The sequence below is a fragment of the Ascidiella aspersa genome, chromosome 8, assembly GCF_963924565.1.
Source record: "Ascidiella aspersa chromosome 8, kaAscAspe10.2, whole genome shotgun sequence".
NCBI classification, from domain to species: Eukaryota; Metazoa; Chordata; class Ascidiacea; order Phlebobranchia; family Ascidiidae; genus Ascidiella; species Ascidiella aspersa.
The window spans coordinates 11,144,522-11,163,722 of NC_139454.1; positions in this window are offsets into that span (position 1 = coordinate 11,144,522).

A 19,201-nucleotide genomic window follows, 5' to 3' on the forward strand; every position below is an offset into this window, starting at 1 on the left:
AGAATTATGTATTTGTTGAAGTTACAATTAATTACAGAATAAAAAAGTTGGAAATGAGAGCAGCAAAAATGATAAAAAGTGCTGAAGGACAATCAGTTGGGCCTGAAATATCAGATGATTTAAAAAAAACAATGGAGCTTGGTAGGTTGTTGATAGTTATTTCTATAGTTTTTGGTAGAATAATATTGATATATACAAATATAGTCGTTACAAATACAGTATGTAGACCACACTAAAAATGTTGCCCTTTTTACAGCTTTAGCAAGCACAAGAGTTAATGATTTTTATCAAATATTTTGAAGAGAGCAAATAAAACTACATCAATGTAAAGCTAATGCAGAAAGATATTACCCAGAACTGATTAGGTAAAAATCACTAAATCAGCACACTGGTGGTAAAACATAGTAATATTTATGGTATTATTATTTAGATTCTGCCTTAGCCTTACTGCCAAAAGCAGGAGTGCATATGAGTAGCTACGAGACAGTGGCATTCTCAGACTTCCAAGTTCTCGTACTCTAAATGATTATAGGTAATTATTTACCAGAAAACATTTTAAACCATTTTGCTTGTTCTCGATTATAAATGTATTCCCAAATCCATATGATTAACACTGTCGTATTAGTTTTCCTCTTTAAAATTGTTTTACTGGTTATAGAAACGTTTATCAAACCGCCCCAGGCATCCAAGATCATGTGCTTACAGAACTAAGGTAAAAAAGTGCACAAATGAAAGAGCATGAACGGCTGTTGGTTATTTCAGTGGATGAAATGAAAGGTAAAATTGTCTCAAATGTGTTATTAGCAGAACCTCGTTTATTGATTTTAAATGTAAAAAAACTAATATATTTGTTTAGTTAAAGAAAACATTGTTTACAATGCATCAAGTGATCGAATGGTTGGGTTCACCGACTTGGGTGATTCTAGAAAACACTCTACAGAAGAAGCTGCCTCACATGCCCTTCAGTTTTACGCTCGGTCAATTTTATTAAATTTTTCTCGCCCGATTGCTTTTTGCTGCACCCACAAAACAACAGCTGCTGACCTTACCAGTATGTTTTGGGAGATAGTTGATTCGCTAATAAGCTGTAATTTTGAAGTTGTCGCATTAGTTGCTGATGGTGCACCTATAAATCGTAAAATGTTTTGTATGCTTAATAACATGAATTTGGATGTCCCATATAAATGCATAAATATTTTTAAAACGAATTCTCCTATATTTTTAATAAGTGACCCACCGCATCTAGTTAAAACTGCTTGTAACAACGTTAATTCAAGCAGGCCAAATGGCACCCGTTTGTTAAAATATAATAATCACTTCATACTGTGGGAACACTTTTGTCGAGTTCCGTCACTTTACAAAAGCGTTGAATTAAGATGTTGCAAATTGACAGACGTCCATTTCTCGCATAAGAGTTACGCCAAAATGCGCGTATGCCTGGCCGCTCAGCTGCTGTCTGGCTCAGTGGCTAAGTTGATGAAGAGTCGTGGCGGTAACGAAATGACAAGGACCGCCTGGTTTGCTGATTTGTTTAACAAATGGTATGATATCATGAACACCAGATTAAGTGCGGGATACAACCCAGATCTTCAACCGTTTAGAACCTTAGATGACCCCCGACTTACTTGGCTTACAGAAATATTTTTAAAAGAATTAGAAAATTGGAAAAAAAGTCTAAGTGGCACGCCTTCCGAACAAGCCAAGCAATTTCTCAGTCAGTCAACATACGAAGGTTTAATAATTTCAACGAAATCTATAGTTGAGCTCGTGCAGTTTCTGCTAAAGCGAAGTCCACCAGAAAGCTACATTTTAACAAAGCGAATAAATCAAGATCCCCTTGAATCGTATTTTGGTCAAATGCGCCAATTAGGTAAGCGCAATGAAATGCCAGATCTCAACCAATATGCCCAATGCGAGAATATAATTGTCACAAAAAAAAAAATTAGGGCCCTAAAAGGATTTAACGTGAAGCACAGTATTAACTTGAAAACTGGCCCGGTTTCAAATGAATCTATGGCAAAACGAAAAAAACCCAACTAATTGCATTTGTCTACTTGTTGTTGTTGATTTATGTTGTGCCTTTTCACGCGCCAATTTATACACCTTGAAAATTTGTTGTGGTTTTAAAATTTGTATTTTGCCCACTGTTTTTGTACATTTTCTCTAGATTTAAAATCCTACAGTACATACAAAAAAAAATATTTAATGAATGCTGTATAACAAAAAATACAAATTTACATATCACTCTGATTTTTGTTTGTTTATATTATCAGTATAATAATTAAACAACATAAAACATTAAAGCAATTAAAGTTCAAAAATGTTTATCAAGTATACATGCATAAATTTAAACAATGAAATATTGTTATTTTAATTTTTTAATGCTTTTCGTTGACTGACGTTTTGATCAAATTTTACTTTAAGGTTTGAATTAATGCATTTAGCCTTTTTATAACAACGGATTTTTAGATAGAAATGACATATTTTAACTAGCAAATCCATAATAAAAGCATTAGACATTGGAAATAAATACTGAACATATGAAAAATCGATTGAAGAAAATATTTTGTCATGAATATTGCTACTATTATATAATTGCCTAAAATTGCTTTCTACATATATTAAAAGTTTAACTATTTCTTTTTTAAGGAACAGTCAAGGGTCCAAAGTTATTATTATTCATTGTATGAATTAATGTGTCTTCTGCAACAGTAGCATATTCATCTGTAAGATCATTAAGCATAATGAACTGTGACTCTGATAAAGACTTTTTCTTTAATTTTTGTAAAATATATCCACCGACATATTCAATAATGGAGATATCATCTTTCGTGATAGTTGTGTCTTGCTTTGGATGAGAGGTCTCAACTTTTAATGTCAATATAAAATTTAAGTATTGATCAAATAGTTTACGGGTTAGGCGTAGTAATTTTAATGTAACTCGAAAACTTGAATATTATTTTTTATATTAGACAAAGTGTTATTTAAACTAATATAAGTTTCTCATACCTAAATTCTGAAATTACCACGTTTTTCTTTCTTGTGCCATGCTAGGCCTGTCTGTGTTTTTACTTCCGTTTTGCAGTATTGACATCTGTTAAACAAAATTAAATAACTGGTTAAAACGCCAACGCAGAGAGTCCCACTAATGTGTCGGCGATGACGTTATTTGTAACAGTTATTTATACTCCTAACTTAAACAACTATTTACTATAATGTTTTAATTTTAAAAACAAAAATATGTAGCCTAATGACTGTATTTGTATTTTAACTAAAATTGTTACGCAGTCAGTAATTAAGTATTAGGACATTTCTGTTCAAGATATTAGGCCGATTAACTTTAAAACCTTACTTAAATGTGCCATCTTCGTCCAATTCCGTCTCAAATAAAATCTCCAAATTTACCTGGCAAGATAGTTCATAGGTCATATTTGCCCTAACAACGTCTGGACAATAAATTTAAACTTAGCATTATTAGTTTGACTAATACTTATTGCTGTTATCTGCAAGTAACGGTCAAAATTGCATGAAATACGTTGTCACTCGCAGTCTTGTAAACTGACGACCTTGTGCTTTATTGTCGTGCATTCAACCGTGACCAGGCCGAAGTAAACATTTTAAAACACCATTGTTACGTCATTGTTTCAACTCATGGAATAAAAACTCTTTGGTGCAACCGTGTACCGCTGCCTTGTTGTTCCCAAATTGCGAGGATAGTAACTACTTTACTTCCAAAAACGAAATGTAATAAATTATGTTTCTTTCTAATAAACTAGCAAACTGGGAAGTTAATATTATACTATTTAGAACATAAAACATTAATAAGACAATGGGTGGTTTCTGCCCTCGATCCGTCAGGCGTCAGAAATTAGTGCAGTTCTAAGCAAAAAGGTCTACGATAGTTAGGACATCCAAGGATAAAAAAGTCTGACTTTGAGACCTTGAGGTCTTGGACAATGCACTAACTTGGACCTTTATGTAAACTCCCAGCGTAGATAAATTGAAAATATTCTCTGAAAATTTATAAAAGATAACATGAAGTGTGAGATAGAATTAATAACATTTGACCTAACCTAAACGCTAACCCGAACCCTAATCAAAATAATGCAGGGAGTCGAACCCTTTGACTTTTCCGGTTCAGGTTCGGTTCGGGTTCAAAGATTTTTTCGGAATCCGGTTCAGTTCCGGGTCGGTTTTGAGCAATTTAAAAGTTCCGGTTCAGCTCCGGTTCGACCATCGTTATTTCAAAACCGGTTCATAAAGTTCCGGTTCGGATACAATATAAGTTGCGTTAAATCTCAAAATGTGGGTCGATAAATGTAGAGGATAATCTTTGAATTGTGAGTCATTTAATCTTAGTTACGTGACGTATTAAAAAAACAGCAACTCATTATTGAAATATCTAAAAATTAAAAAATATACATTTTATTTATTCAATATTCATATATTTTTCATAAAATTTCGAACATGGCGTAACTTGACTCTGTAAAATAGAAATTGTACTGACGTCATGCTGGAGCGAACCGCTTTTGTTTACAGGTTCGGGTTCGGTTAAGGTTCAGGTACTTTCAAAATAGTCAGTTCAGTTCCGGTTAGGCTCCTTAAAATCTTACAAAACCCGGTTCAGGTTCGGTTACGGTTCGGACAAAATTGACCCAAAACCGGTTCATAAGGTTCGGTTCCGGTTCGACTCCCTGAAATGTAAAAATTATTTGAACGCTGGGGAAAAAGCCCACACTCGGGTGAGCATAAAATGATTTCTCGTCCAGGGAAAATAGGATTGTTACGTAAACGTATTTTCGACGTTCGGAGTTTATGTAAAGAAGCGCTTACATAAAATAGAGATGCGACTTAATTTAAGATAGCATTTTGGTAAGGGTAACATTGTCTTTACATGAAACAAATCGCATAAAAAGTACTTAGCACAGCGACCGCTATAGACGCAGTTTCCTGGATAGACAAGAATGTCGCTCCCTGCTGTTTTTTTTTCGCGGTTTTCGAACGGCGCGTAGACTCGTGATTGGCCAATATGCGGATGACATCACAGTCCAGTTTGAACATTTATTATCAGGACATTGGAATTCAAAATAAGTTTTGGCAGCTCAGCGCTAGAGTGCTCGTTAGATATTTAGGTTGTTTTCCTTAAATCATGAAGATTAGGCTTACATAAAAAGATTAGGCTTTGTTATCAAATATATTTTCAGGTTAAATAGTCTAAGCTGTATTTGTAGTTTTATTTATAATTTTTATTGGCGCTCTTTCACTATTGTACGTCAAAATTATTAAAAAAAAAATTTTCTTTAAATGCCGCTTACCACAACGCATATTGTTTGAGTTAGGGTGCGGGTTAGCGTTTGGTTGAGGGTGGGTCAAGTTATTATTAATAATAAACATAATATTACTTGACCCACCCTCACCCAAACGCTAACCCGCACCCTAACCCAAACAATATGCGTTGTGGTATGCGGTATTATTATTTTTCTTTTTTTGCATAACTTTTCACGTACAATAGTGAAAGAGCGCCTTTTTATTTTAAATAGGAAAAAAATAATTTGCTGAATAAATGACTTTAAAGCCTCCACTAATTTTCATCTAACATAGAAAACAAGCTCTATTACCTCTGTGGGCAATTGCAGGCGCTGATCTAGAATCCTACCACCAACAGGGGTTGTGACTTTTTACTGACACCCTGCCAGTGTCACCAAAATGTTGACACCTGTCAACTGTAGGGGATGGGTCAGATTAATGGAGTCTTCATTTATATAATTGCCAAGATGAATCGACCACACTCCTACAAGATTTGAGATGGCCTGTCTTCGTGAGGCCATTCAGGTCCAATTCTTTCCTTTAGTTCAGATACATGAACAGTCAATTTTGCTGTCTTAGTAAAAGCTGTAAAAGCCTCTCTGCACTAGGCAGTACTGGGTGATACTGGTTGATACTGGTGGATACTGGTTGATACTGTTTGATACTGGTTGATACTGGTTGATACTGAATTTTATTCGATTGAGCGACTATACTTATTGGCGAAAATATTTCTAAAATGCACAGGAAATATTGACGTAGATATTCTTACGATTTTCAATAATAAATCACGTGACAACAAGGCGTGGTCTAAACCTTTTTCTCTCGACTCTTATAGACGGAAATAATATTTTTGTCCAAATATGGCTTGAACAAAAGCGCTTCGCTCTACATTGCGACGTAACTGGCGTTCGATTCTAAAATAATGGATTGTTGACAATAAGGCGAATTTCAAAACAAAGCGCTCACATTAAACGGATATACGTAACATCACATTCAGCTCTGACGCATAAAAATTGGTGTAACAAGGCATTCGTTGCAAGAAATCTACGTAACGGAATTTTACCGAAAACTTTCCGCTTATCGTTTGCACATTGGCTGCAAGGAGTGACGTAAACATTACATATGGTTACAAAGAATTTAGGCCATAGATTTTTACTGAAAATTTTCCGTTACGACACATCGATTAAAACAAAAATTCTCTGTGTAAACACAATATGACAAAATGGCTTCTACAAATATTCCCACGCTAGATTTTGGAACAGCTTGCATATTAAAAGCTGGTTATTTGTTTGTGAAATGTGTGTGGACACGTGGACGCGAAAATTGTTCGATCACATAACGCATTTGCGCAATTGTTTTAGTCAGATTCCTGATTCCTCGAGAAAGTTTTCTCTTTGGTGCCTGAATTAGCAACCGAGGACTTTGATGTCAGCGTTCGCTGAGTTGCTCGAAATTGTTGTGTGCTTGACACACCATTGCATTGCTGTGGATTGAGCTTTTCAGGCGATCTGTGCGGCAGCAGGGGAAACTCCCTGTTTGGTGCGTTGTAATTTTGACGTCACCGGAAAGCCATTCATTGTGCGCTGCGCTGTGCTGTGACCTTTCGCTGTCCAACGTGCTTTTGTATTCTGAAAAATGCGAAATATTTTTCGGCAGATGTGTGTTCGAAATTATCTGTAGCAACACTCAGTATTCAAGTTATTTATATTTTGGTTATAGACACACATATTTTCTATACTTATATATATATATAGGCGCGACAGGTTACACTTAAAGTTTGAGACAATTAATTACTGCAATTTGTAATTACTCACGTTACACATCTTTTGCAATTAAATACAATTTTAAATTTTATTGATTTTTAACATTGAGCAACATTTCCTTAAAAATTTGCATTTTTTTTTAGTTTGCACAATTCGTTCAATGTAAGTTTTAAAATAACGACGCATCACAAGAAAATACGCTTTGAAGTTGCTGCTTATTCACTATTGCTTTCAACAAAAGGCAGGAAATGGGGTGTTCCTAAAGTTGTGATTTGAAAGCTAATGTTTCGCGTGTGGATAAATCATTATGCTTTTTGATACGAGGTATTTAAACTCGTGTGTAAACGCGGCTGCGTGATGAGAGAAAAACAGACAAAAACCCAAAACGTACCAAATGTTTTAAAGAATTCGGAAATTTAACACGAAATTATTTCGTGCACAACAAAATTAAGTCGTGATTCACAAGTTTAACGCGTTGATTTCAAACTATTGAGCTCCAAGAACAAAAATTAAGCTCTTTTAACATTTGTCAAAAGATCGTGCGATCGACGTTTAAGCTTAGACTTCATAGATATAGACTATACATAATTTGCGAAATGCGATACATAATGGTTTGATAAACAGTCGCACTAAAACAATTTACAGACCTTTCGGTCGGTATTTTAATAATTATACATATATATATTAAAAGTATAAGATTTTCACCTGATAAACTAGGCAGAATCAGTTATTGTGAAATCCATAATTCCGTTTCGTTTTCCATGATTCCAAACGGTGGTGATGTCTTTATCGACAACGCTTGTTTGTATTTCGTGTTTCGAATTCCAAGCAAATGCTTTGCTGACGCTATGGAGCGTCTCTTCACGTATCTTTCGATGAGATTAATTTCTTCTAAAGCTGGCTTCTTGCAAGTTCCAAACATGACAGTTTTTAGGCGGCCGTTTGTAGGTGGTCCATACAGATTAAGGCACATATTTTTTTCTTTGAGCTTCGTTTCTTCAGTCTTCTTGGGAAAGTAGTTTGCAGGTGGTTCGTTCCTCACTCGGGGCACCAATTTGTAGGGGATGGGTCAGATTAATGGAGTCTTCATTTATATAATTGCCAAGATGAATCGACCACACTCCTACAAGATTTGAGATGGCCTGTCTTCGTGAGGCCATTCAGGTCCAATTCTTTCCTTTAGTTCAGATACATGAACAGTCAATTTTGCTGTCTTAGTAAAAGCTGTAAAAGCCTCTCTGCACTAGGCAGTACTGGGTGATACTGGTTGATACTGGTGGATACTGGTTGATACTGTTTGATACTGGTTGATACTGGTTGATACTGAATTTTATTCGATTGAGCGACTATACTTATTGGCGAAAATATTTCTAAAATGCACAGGAAATATTGACGTAGATATTCTTACGATTTTCAATAATAAATCACGTGACAACAAGGCGTGGTCTAAACCTTTTTCTCTCGACTCTTATAGACGGAAATAATATTTTTGTCCAAATATGGCTTGAACAAAAGCGCTTCGCTCTACATTGCGACGTAACTGGCGTTCGATTCTAAAATAATGGATTGTTGACAATAAGGCGAATTTCAAAACAAAGCGCTCACATTAAACGGATATACGTAACATCACATTCAGCTCTGACGCATAAAAATTGGTGTAACAAGGCATTCGTTGCAAGAAATCTACGTAACGGAATTTTACCGAAAACTTTCCGCTTATCGTTTGCACATTGGCTGCAAGGAGTGACGTAAACATTACATGTGGTTACAAAGAATTTAGGCCATAGATTTTTACTGAAAATTTTCCGTTACGACACATCGATTAAAACAAAAATTCTCTGTGTAAACACAATATGACAAAATGGCTTCTACACAACTATAAAAAAAAAAAAAAAAAAAAAAAAAAAAAAAAAAAAATTGACAAAAATTCAAACCCAAAAAAACATCTCTTAACGCCCGCTGGAAAAATCATCTATGTTAAACTTTTTTCTTGACAGCCCTTCCAACAAAAAATGAAAAGTAAAAATTATAAGTATTCCTTAGTTTTGAGAAAAAAAATCTAAAATGGATAACTCAATAGTTTTTCATTGTTTCGTAAATCTCAAATTGAAAATTCCGGGACACCGGAACAAGGCCTTAAAGTCGGGACTGTCCCGGCAAAACCGGGACGTAACAAGCCTACTTATGCGTCACATATCCTTTTAATTGAAGCTTTGCCAATGTAAAACGAATCAACCTAAGTATGCTTTTTCATATTTTATAGATACCCTCAATTAAACTGGACTTTTAGCTTCATATTTGTGCACGAGTTTGTTCGAGAAAAACAAGTGTTTTTAAACTTTGTAACGTCATTCCAATGTCCCCAACTTAAAACAAAAATAGACACTGTTTTCATGGTGGTTTTACGTAGTGGGCCTTGAAGAGCGCCGAAAAGAGTGCATTGGGCCGCGAAGAAAAAAGTTTGCCGGCCACTGATTTAAATCATACTATTTGTGGTTACCTAGGAATTGCTAGGCTTTTATTAACAGTGTTTTAAGTAAATATAATCCGCAACACAACAAAGGCACAAATAAACATAGAGTGAAGAATAACATAAATAGCATAGAATAGGGTACGTCGCACAAAGTTACAACACTATTCAAAGTATTCATACTTGCTAAATCATTTGAAGAAACATTACTAGGCTAGTGTTTGATATAACACCTTTTTAAATTATGTTAACAAAGTTTGCAACAACACAACTTTTTAGTAAGCCTCAAATTGTTGCATTATTTAAAATACAGAAATCAATAATACTTAAAGGCTATGAGAAGGCTTTCTCTCATAGAAAGAAACATTTATTTTCTATCTGGGAGCACATAACTTTCTTTCTATTTTACCCACTCGGCCGGCGTCTCGCTTAAGAGAGAGCATGCAGTATGAGCGAGGTTGCTCTGTCTGTCTCCTTAAAGATTGCCTGTCAGCGACCGAGCGGCGAGCATGTGCGCAATGTGTGGTGGTCGACCGACCGGCCGGCAAACTTTTAAATTTAGATAAATGTGCAAAAACAAGCACTGTCAACCGTGGTTTTATTTTTTACTTAGTTTACATCTTAGAACCTGTGCCTCAAAATTTATCTTTGATTGCTGTTTATCAACAGAATGTCCCAGCTAACACACAGCGTTTTTTCGACGTAAACGTTGTGGGAATGTGTTCAAACGAACGTTAAGAAAACATGTCGTGGTGTTGTTATCAAAAGCAATACAAAACGTGGCACTAACGTTTAATTTAACGTTAGGACAAACCGCAATGTGACCAAATTTCAACGTCATTTGTAACGTAAAAACGACGTTGATTCCAGACGTCGAACCTAATATATGTTACATCATTACGGACGTCAACTTGAATGTTTTATGGTCGTTATTTTTAAACGTTGCGACGAACCACAATGAACAAATTTACAACGTCATAGGTGGCATGCAAAGAACGTCTATTACTGACGTCAAAACTAACATTTTTAGTCCAGTTTTGGCGTCGTTTACACATTAAACTAACGCTGTATTTTAACGTTGCGTAAAACTATAATTCAACCAGTTTAGAACGTCATACGTGAAGTAGAAATAACGTTGACATCAAAATTACAATGGTATTCTTTAACGTTTTGGCGGACCACAAAGCAACCTGATTAAAACGTCAAGGTGACGTACGAACAAAGGAGGTTAATTACTGACTTCGAAGCTAACTTGTTTTATGCTATTTTGGACACCAGAGCGAAAGTTTTGCATGCTGGTCTACTGAGAAGCCCTAACTAACTAATCTAATAGGTGTTAGTCTTGTAGACATTAGAGTCATTTTATGATCAAAAGGCTGCACCAGTGCATGGTTGCATGGTCTTCCTTAAATATGCCATGCGCTGATGGACTGTCCACACAGCCAGTAAGATAAAATTACTCATTTTGTTGTTTCACTACTTGACTTCTTTAACAATTTCTGATTCAACAAAGGACCTCCAGTTCACTTATTTAAAACTTTCAATGTATAGTGTTGTATAAAATTGGTAAGTTATGTTGTTTATTTGCCAGCCGCTGGTTTAAAAGAGCTGCCTATATGATCAGGCTGAAAATGTCACCCATCAAAAAGCATTAATTTAAACAGTAAAATTTATCAGTTGTGAAAATCCACAATTAAAAATTATGAAGAAGTTTTTAACAAGCACATTTTTTAAAACGGTCTTGCCTAAACTATATCTGTGTTTAATTGTGATTACTGTTATTTATATTACACGTCTATAATTCAAGTAATAAACAATAAAACCACCCGATTCGTCGGCAAATTTGGCTTAGCCATGCCACAGCATACTGCATTTTTGCCGCAAAGATAAGCCAAAGGAATATGATTTCCTGATTCCAGGATCACGCCTGTTAGCATAGAAAGAGAAATGTCTGATTCCCGTTGGATGGGGACTTCCCTTTACCTTTTTGCGACTGAAACGCGGGAAAACGCGAATCTAGGCTAAAAGGCGCCTTTTTCAAGCAACATAATTTTATAAATTTTATTGGCGCTGGTCTAGAATCCTACAACGATTTTGCAGCTTGAAATTGCGCGGCTTTAATTCCTGTAATAACGTTATTTGTAAAATTAGCGCGACTGATAATACAAGAATGAAAACCGTTATCACGACGAAAGTTTTGCGCGTTTGAGCGATTTTTAGTGGCTGGCCGCATTATACGTTGATTTTACATGGAATGCGCGGCTATGACCGCGGCTGAGCGGGCTTTGGGCGTGCGTGTGGGTAGGTTAAGTGTTGTTATATTCATTATTTAATTATTATACTTGACCCACCCTAACCCAAATAATGTGCGTTTTGGTAGGATTCTAGACCAGCCCAGTAATTTCTTATACTTGTAGTGTAGGTTAGTTATAATGAAATGTAATAAATTGGCACAGAAGGGGCATATGCAGGGTTTCTGTAGTTTATGTAATTGGCTGCCCTCTCAACAAACAACAGGGAAGCTCTTTTAACACTGTAGCTTTATATGTTTTCTCATGGAAAGGTGCCATTAAGCGTACAAAATGGTAGCTTGCTATACAAACTTAGCAACATTTAGGGGAAGTAGCAAATGTCTTGTTTACCCATTAGCTACCATGCAGTACATAAGCACCAGTCTGCTGTCTGAATTTCAGTGCACTTTACGCTGAGATATCTGGCATACAGAAACAACTTTCAAGGTGTGCAATTATGTTTTTACACACCTTGTGTTGGAAATCCTACCACAAAAGCTTTTTTAAATATTTAAGCGTACAGTATACCAATTTAGAAGTTGGAAACTCTGGTTGTTGCAGTGCTAAAATAAAGCTACAGCTAAAATTTGTTGTCGTTTTATAACTGACATGCACAGGCTCAGTGGGAGCTGTTTGAAACATGACAATTAACACAGATGCCTGCTGCAATTTGTTGTTACATACAACTTTATTTGAAGGGGATCAACAGCCCATATACAACAAATAAAACAATTTACAATTTGTGACCAAGCCCTTCTGAAGCTGTGCTGACTAGGGTTCCTCTTGTTCCCAGATCTTTTCACTCCTGGGAAACAGGATTGAAAAATGAAAATCCTGACGAAAATATTTGTGCCCAATTTCATCATTATGATGTTTAAAACTATTTTATTTTAGCTCCAAACATTTAATTAATTCTCCCTGGTGCTGACCAACAACCCTAGTGCTGACCACTGATATTTTCACACATTATATACCAGGGGTGGCCAACACGCGCGAGCCGCATGCGACTCTTCACGCAGTTATATGCGGCTCTTACGTTCCTGTTGCACTTTTTTTTAAATATTTTGATTTTGTTTGGTTAAGCCAGTGGTTCTCAAACTGGGGTCCACGAGATAATTTTCTGTGACCGCAAAGCACGTAACGTTACATAACACGACGCTCCCGAAGAAGGAAATTTTTTGTGCAACTTACTTTTCCAAACCAAGCTGATTAGTTTAGGTTATTGCTCGCTTTAAGTTGAATTGTCCATTGTGACGTCATGGTGTTGCGTTGCCGTTATGCTAATAAGAATTACGTTTTTACACTTTGCAGCACTGACACTGTGGGCTATACGGTCACTTCACTCAAATAAAGTGATTCGTTAGAGGTTAACACAGCCGAGCTAATACCAAAGAAGCAAGTGCGCCATCTCATTGATACCATTAAAAACAACGTGTAATTTTGTGTTTATTTGTGTATATTTTTAAGGAACCGTGAGCAATTAAAAAAATTGCTGGGGGAACGTTGCGAAACTTCTGTAAAAAAGTTAAGAACTACTGGGTTAAGTTATGGAATATTGCCGGTTCCGACTCCCGACTGTTTGCCTTAAGGCCATTGTATTTTTAGTAACACTTTTTAAAGAAGTTAAACGCAAATATATGCCCAAATAATATTGATAAATCACATTAGATCGAGAAATGTGTAATTTATCATGCAATGTGTCGCGTCTCCTTTTAAATTAATATTTTGTCTATTTAACAAAATAAAGGCATTTTTTGTGGGAGTGAATAAGAAATGGAGTGATACGCCTTTTTTTCGTTTCATGTGTGTTAAGTGTGGCTCTTTGAGGTTAACCAAGTAACAAATGCGGCTCTTGGTATGTGATCCACCCCTGTTATATACCTTGCATCATGCCTTCGGAAGGCTTACTGAAATTAGTTGGATCAGGATTTTAGTGCAAGCAAAGAAAGGCCATTTTCTAGCCTTGCTTGCATGCAAATCCTGATTAAGCTAACTGATTTTGGGGCACCAATTTTTTTCAATTTGGTAAAGAGTAAACGCAAAGTAAAAAAGAGTAACGCAAAGAAATATGGTTTGCAAACACTGCAACGCACATTGTTTGGGTTACCCTGCAGGTTGGGGTTTCAAGAGTTCACACATTTTTTTATTTACTATTAATAATAATGATGTTTTTTTTACTATTAAAAATAATCACATTTTTTTTTATTTACTATATAAAATAATGATTTATGGAACTACTGAATGTATAGTACTTTTAGCCATATCCAAAGCACAGGTATTTCAATAACTTGCATTCATTCTTTTCTATAATTTGTCAAAAATCTTATCATTGGGTTAAAAATACCGTGAAACAAACACCACGTACACTAATTTAATGGATATCAACCAGCCTTTATCGATTTTTATAATACCTCATAATTTTTGCATTTGATTGCAGTTTAGTCCGAGCCCATCCGCAGATGTTTCAGTTTGAATGTTGTCTGGTTAAATATTCCCTAATTTGATTTTTCATTATATTATATTCTAAGATTTAGTCTCACAGTTATTAATTTTTGTGATTACTTAGCCTTTCTTAATCCATAGAACAGTGAATCAACCAATACATCCACACAGGAGACCATTTTATATATTATGAGAGTTACTTATTAAAGTAATCTCTTAATGTATTTTTCCATATTTCCTTCTTTAAAGGGTTATGTTGATCAGCATTGTGACATGGTAATCCCAAAGCATTTGGTTTTTGCCCTTTTACTATTTGTGCTATTGTTATAGAACGACACACCTGTTCAATCACACTACTTACAAGACATGTTTGTGCTATGCTGTGAGCTATATTCACTAAAATCCTAGCAGGGCCATCTCTTTAGTTACCTAATGTGAACTTTCTTAAGGGAATCTGGCGCTAAATAAACCAATACAGTTTAATCTTGAGAACGACCTCAGCTACACAGCCCCTAAACCTAGTGTGCTAAGTTATTTTAATGTTAAATAAATTCTGCAATATGTTAATGTGCACATAAAACTTTCAAGTTTAATCAGCTTCTAGGAATTTTGCATCATATTAAATTTCTAGTGAGTCTCAATAACTGCCTTCTTTTTGTATTTTTTTAGCTTGAAGTTTTTATCAAAGCAAATTCCTAAACCCAGTTTAGATGGGGTATATATAATAGTTTTTTATCGCAATTTTTTTCAATTTGCTTTTTAGAATTTTAAAGCAATAGTATATCATAATATAGTGTGGTTTATGTAAAGTACTGACAGTCAATGATAAACATGGTTATGAAAAAAAAGATGAGATGGATTTGGAGGATAAATCTTTGAAAAAGCATTGATTAATACAACCAGGTATTTTAAAGTTAAACTTTTATTATTTATATATTTCACAATAAAATTTATAGTGCCTAAAATATAACAAATTGTATTTTTTAACTACATACTAAATTCATTTCTTTACCAAAACAGTTAATCAATATCTTACAGTCCTCTAGCTGTTACTTAATGATAAACCAATTTTTTTTCTGTGTTTGAAAGCACAACTCTAAAAGTTAAAGTGTAACCCTCATGGATATTAATATGTTTGCATAACATAATACATTACTTTTCATTGTAGTATATTAACAACTTTTATATATAGAGAACAACTTTACGGATCCCAATGTCAACTTCACAAAGACAACTGCTTTTAAGTTTACCACAAATCATGAGCTTACAGACTATGTTGAAAATGAAAAAAATGTAACAACAATATCCAGCGATTATGCCTAAAGCTCTAGATAGATTAATATGCTGTGTGGATTGTTTTTAATCAAAAATACACCAAAAAATTTGGAACTTTAATGGCATCAATATCTAATAGTTTATAATAACTTTATTGAAGCTTTCGAACTTGACAATTGTTGAATGCCCATATCCATAACATAACCTAAATCAGGGGTTCTTAACCTTTTTTGTATGGTTTACCCTTTTAAACGAAAGTAGCAAACTATATCAGTTGTGACATAACAATGAAGTAACTAAGAAATAAGGATGTTGCAAATTAACTAACATAGCTATCAATTCGGCTGACCTAAATCGATGTGTTTTAAATGTTCTGGCCCATAAACCCTTTGGGGCAGTGGTTCTTAACCAGGGTTCAATCAAACACCTGGGGTTCGACGAGAACAGCCTCTGAAGCATTACCACACTGTTTACTTAGCTCCGCGGGACCTTTAAACCTATTTTCTCTCTTATTTGTATATTTTAAGGAATCTATTAATGCTAATGTCATGTTTCTCCGCATGACTCATAAAAAATGTTTTATAGGCAAACATATGTCGAGTGAAAATTGGGTTTAACAATGCTTGCAGAGTAACACAGGGGTCGACAGGGTATCAAAGGTTAAGAACCTCTGCTTTAGGGTTCAACAAATGTCCTTAAAATGGAATTGTGCACAGTGCAACTGTAAACCTGCGTATGCGTTGTAATGCTATACACACTTAAATTATATTATATCCAACGGAAAATGTCCTTTGTCACTCACATTTCAGGGCTAATTTTTATAAATCTGTTGTTTTCTGAATAGTACAATATGTTTCTTTATATGGGCTGTAGCATTTCTTAAACTTTTCCAATTCTGTTAACCCCTGTGTCAGAATTCTGCATTCCATTCACTCCTATTTAAAACATAATGCAAAGCCATATATTCTACTGAAGATTGTGAACAGATCTGTGTTTAGTGTTCCTACATATAGACTATTTTTTGCATTTTATGTAAAAATATATGGTATATTTGAGGAAAGCCCTAAATATTTGCCGACTAGGGATGCTTTTTTGTTTTGCAGTGTAGTATTTGTTACAAATGTGTAGCCTGTTGTTCGTGTATATTGTATTTTTAGAATGTTGGCCGCCGTGACTTTACATTGGTTCACATTTTTTAAGAAATTCATCTTTTTCTTTTAAGAATTAAAACAAAACTATGCCCAGTGAAAATTATTTACAAATTTGAATATTGGGTTTAGTTTATATTGCTAAATATTTGTTATGTCTATTTCTTGTGACCTTTTTCTTAAACCCTGTTTTGAATATGCTTATTTCCAAAAATAACGAAACAATACAACTGCATTTGTTAACTTAATCTATTTATACTGTCTTTACGAAACATTTTTTCTTGTTTAACTTGTGAATTTTCAAGTTTACAATTGATTAGTTTCTAATGAGTTTGTTTTTGCACTATAATATGTAATAAACAAAAAAAGATTTTATTGAAAGGTGGTGATAGTGTTTTTGCAATATTGTGAAATGTTAACAAAATGTTTTACATTATAAAAATCATGTAAATAACGCAATGTTATCAATAAAAAAGTTGATAAAACACTAATGACTAAGCTAAGCCAAGTCATTTAAAGCAAAACGTTAATGCACCCATAAAGTCATTGAATTACGGTACTACAGCACGGATGCGTTTTACGTATATTGTGTCAAATAAAGGGGGAGGGGCTGTTTAGGAAAGAAATTGTTATATGGAATGTTGCGTTCCAGTTGTCTGGACGACGTTGAGTTGTTCTAGCCAAGTTAAAAAAAAAAACAATTTTAAAAATGGCTAAACGTATTTTGTTAAATAGAATCGGGTTTATTCGCCATCCTTCCAACACTATAGTACGAAACAAGTTGTTGGCTGCTTATCTATTTGCTTTCCTCTGAGCATCCGTAGCTCAACTTATAGAGCGAAGTTGTGGGCACGAGGTCAAAAGTTCGAAATTCGCCGCAGGCTACATTTTTCTAATCTTGCCTTGCCTGCATAATTAATAGACTGATTTGGTTAGTCACTTGAAGGTTCCTGGTTTGCTATTAGGTTATCTCTGGTCAAAAGACGGCTTCAGAAGGGATCGCAGTGGTTGTAATGTACACGTACGTCGTATGTGTGTGTTTATTGAAAATATAAAACATTTTGACCGATGAGTGTCTTCATCACTGGACATTCTGACTACTAATTGTATATCTGCTCCTGTATTTGCCTTTTGTTTTCGATTGATACTGTCCTCACCAAACTTTCTACTTTTTACCTTAATTCATCAGCTATTAGCTTCTTTAGGATCCACAAGATCGCTTTGTCTTGCGTAATGTTAAAAGTTAAACAAAAAACAATTAATATTGGAAGACGGTGTTAGTTGTTGATACATATTTTGTATCAAACCACGGTTATGCCACGTTTAAAAATAATAACTAACCTTAGGTTTGGTAAAATGTGATGTGGTGGTCCAGTGACCAGAGTAAAGACATGTAACTTGCCCTAGAAATTTGTTAATAACGACTTTGCAATTTTGAAGAATACTAGCGCCACCTTGCGGGTATGCTTCAAAGTAAAGGTATACAAAATGCTTCAATCACAATGTTAAGTCTAAGCATTATAATTAATAAACAGAAATAATCAGAAAGGTGGTACAACTAACAAGCTATTAAGTTAGCAGTCGAGATCCTTGCGAGACGAGAATTTTAAGGCCAAAATATACACTTTAGTCTTACCTCATTCACATTACATTCGACATGTTGATTTGTAATATCAATAATTACAATTTAAATCAAAATACAAATTTTTAGTTTAATTTTAATTTATTTCCCAACCGAAACGAAACATATGATTACCTTGAGACACAGATTTCAGTTCGAGCAGGGTGATCTAAAGTTGACAGCATCGCGGGCCACAATATTTCATGCATATTCATTGTGGACCACAAACATAAGGTTACAGGAGCGGATCAACGATTTTGTTTGATCGGGGCAAGAAATGTTAAAAAATGACGTCACAAAGCACCGTCAAAGACTTAAAAGTTCCAGAAGTATGCTGCATTAGTCCGACTTGTGCGCAAATGAAACGGAGTATTATTGATACTGGGAAAAATGGTGCGCGAAGCGCGAAAAATTTGCGTATTTGACAAAACTTTCAATTTAGAAGACTGCTTTTTATAAGCTTGGAATGTTCGCTGAAACCGTATGAATCTTAGTAAAGTTTAAAGAGCGATGCTGCATAGGCTACTAATCGCTAAATTGCAAAGACGTTATCATTTCGCGCAAAAATGTATTAACCAGATAAATTTGGGTAAAATTGCATCTTAAAAAGGGACGCGTTAGCCTAAAGTCACATGAAAACCTTTAAAACAATACTTTTCAGCAGCGTGATATATTTTTTTATTTTTTATTAATAATAATTTATATAGGGTCATACTTTTTATTTAATCTTCATATCAAAAAAACGACAAACAAAGCGCAAATATATCTTATAAGTTTGCAAAACATCCATTTTACAAAGTTACATATTATAGGACGCACTGCGGCTTTTCCTAAACCGGTCTAACACATACAAAATGTAAGCGTTCTTGCCACCCCTTCGGTCC